Below are 3,223 nucleotides of genomic sequence, written 5' to 3'. Positions count from 1 at the left end.
TATGACTGTGATTGTATGACTGTGATTGTATGACTGTGATTGTATGATTGTGATTGTATGATTGTGATTGTATGATTGTGATTGTATGATTGTGATTGTATGATTGTGATTGTATGATTGTGATTGTATGATTGTGATTGTATGATTGTGATTGTATGATTGTGATTGTATGATTGTGATTGTATGATTGTGATTGTATGATTGTGATTGTATGATTGTGATTGTATGATTGTGATTGTATGATTGTGATTGTATGATTGTGATTGTATGATTGTGATTGTATGATTGTGATTGTATGATTGTGATTGTATGATTGCGATTGTATGATTGTGATCGTATGATTGTGATTCTTTGATTTCGATTGTATGACTGTGATTGTATGATTGTGATTGTATGATTGTGATTTTATGATTGTGATCGTATGATTGTGATTGTATGATTGTGATCGTATGATTGTGATTGCATGATTGTGATTGTATGATTGTGATTGTATGATAGTAATTGTATGATTGTGATCGTATGATTGTGATTGTATGATTGTGATTGTATGATTGTGCTTGTATAATAAAGGTTGTATGATTGTTTTTGTATGATTGTGATTGTATGATTGTGATTGTATGATTGTGATTGTATGATTGTGACTGTATTATTGTGATTGTATGATTGTGATTCCTTGATTTCGATTGTATGACTGTGATTGTATGATTGTGATTGTGTGATTGTGATTGAATGATTGTGATTGTATTTTTGTGACTGTATGATTGTGATTGTATGATTGTGATTTTATGATTGTGATCGTATGATTGTGATTGTATGATTGTGATCGTATGATTGTGATTGCATGATTGTGATTGTATGATTGTGAATGTATGATAGTAATTGTATGATTGTGATCGTATGATTGTGATTGTATGATTGTGATTGTATGATTGTGCTTGTATAATAAAGGTTGTATGATTGTTTTTGTATGATTGTGATTGTATGATTGTGATTGTATGATTGTGACTGTATTATTGTGATTGTATGATTGTGATTCCTTGATTTCGATTGTATGACTGTGATTGTATGATTGTGATTGTGAGATTGTGATTGAATGATTGTGATTGTATTTTTGTGACTGTATGATTGTGATTGTATGATTGTGATTTTATGATTGTGATCGTATGATTGTGATTGTATGATTGTGATCGTATGATTGTGATTGCATGATCGTGATTGTATGATTGTGATTGTATGATAGTAATTGTATGATTGTGATCGTATGATTGTGATTGTATGATTGTGATTGTATGATTGTGATTGTATGATTGTGATTGTATGATTGAAATCGTATGATTGTGATTGTATGATTGTGATTGTATGATTGTGATTGTATGACTGTGATTGTATGATTGTGATTTTATGATTGTGATTGTATGATTGTGATTGTACGATTGTGCTTGTATAATTAAGGTTGTATGATTGTTTTTGTATGATTGTGATTGTATGATTGTGATTGTATGATTGTGATTGTATGATTGTGATTGTATGATTGTGATTGTATGATTGTGATTGTATGATTGTGATTGTATGATTGTGATTGTATGATTGAAATCGTATGATTGTGATTGTATGATTGTGATTGTATGATTGTGATTGTATGACTGTGATTGTATGATTGTGATTGTATGATTGTGATTGTATGATTGTGATTGTATGATTGTGATTTTGGGATTGTGATTGTATGATTGTGATTGTATGATTGTGATTGTATGATTGTGATAGTATGATTGTGATTGTATGACTGTGATTGTATGATTGTGATGGTATGATAGTGATTGTATGGTTCTGATTGTTTGATTGTGATTGTATGATTGTGATTGTATGATTGAGATCGTATGATTGTGATTGTATGATTGTGATTGTATGATTGTGATTGTATGATTGTGATTGTATGATTGTTTATGTATGACTGTGATTTTATGATTGTGATTGTATAATTGTGATTGTATGATTGTGATTTTATGATTGTGATTGTCTGATTGTGATTGTATGATTGTTTATGTATGACTGTGATTTTATGATTGTGATTGTATAATTGTGATTGTATGATTGTGATTTTATGATTGTGATTGTCTGATTGTGATTGTATGATTGTGATTGTGTGATTGTGATTGTATGATTGTGATTGTATGATTGTGATTGTATGATTGTGATTGTATGATTGTGATTGTATGATTGTGATTGTATGATTGTGATTGTATGATTGCGATTGTATGATTGTGATCGTATGATTGTGATTCTTTGATTTCGATTATATGACTGTGATTGTATGATTGTGATTATGTGATTGTGATTGTATGATTGTGATTGTATGATTGTGATTGTATGATTGTGATTGTATGATTGTGATTTTATGATTGTGATCGTATGATTGTGATTGTATGATTGTGATTGTATGATTGTGATTGTATGATTGTGATTGTATGATTGCGATTGTATGATTGTGATCGTATGATTGTGATTCTTTGATTTCGATTGTATGACTGTGATTGTATGATTGTGATTATGTGATTGTGATTGTATGATTGTGATTGTATGATTGTGATTGAATGATTGTGATTGTATGATTGTGATTTTATGATTGTGATCGTATGATTGTGATTGTATGATTGTGATCGTATGATTGTGATTGCATGATTGTGATTGTATGATTGTGATTGTGTGATAGTAATTGTATGATTGTTATCGTATGATTGTGATTGTATGATTGTGATTGTATGATTGTGATTGTATGATTGTGCTTGTATAATTAAGGTTGTATGATTGTTTTTGTATGATTGTGATTGAATGATTGTGATTGTATGATTGTGACTGTATTATTGTGATTGTATGATTGTGATTCCTTGATTTCGATTGTATGACTGTGATTGTATGATTGTGATTGTGTGATTGTGATTGTATGATTGTGATTGTATTTTTGTGATTGTATGATTGTGATTGTATGATTGTGATTTTATGATTGTGATCGTATGATTGTGATTGTATGATTGTGATCGTATGATTGTGATTCCATGATTGTGATTGTATGATTATGATTGTATGATTGTGATTGTATGATTGTGATTGTATGATTGTGATTGTATGATAGTAATTGTATGATTGTGATCGTATGATTGTGATTGTATGATTGTGATTGTACGATTGTGCTTGTATAATTAAGGTTGTATGATAGTTTTTGTAT

This window comes from Megachile rotundata, unplaced genomic scaffold (assembly GCF_050947335.1).
Source record: "Megachile rotundata isolate GNS110a unplaced genomic scaffold, iyMegRotu1 scaffold0097, whole genome shotgun sequence".
Classification (NCBI taxonomy): Eukaryota; Metazoa; Arthropoda; class Insecta; order Hymenoptera; family Megachilidae; genus Megachile; species Megachile rotundata.
Note: the sequence above shows the minus strand (reverse complement) of the source record.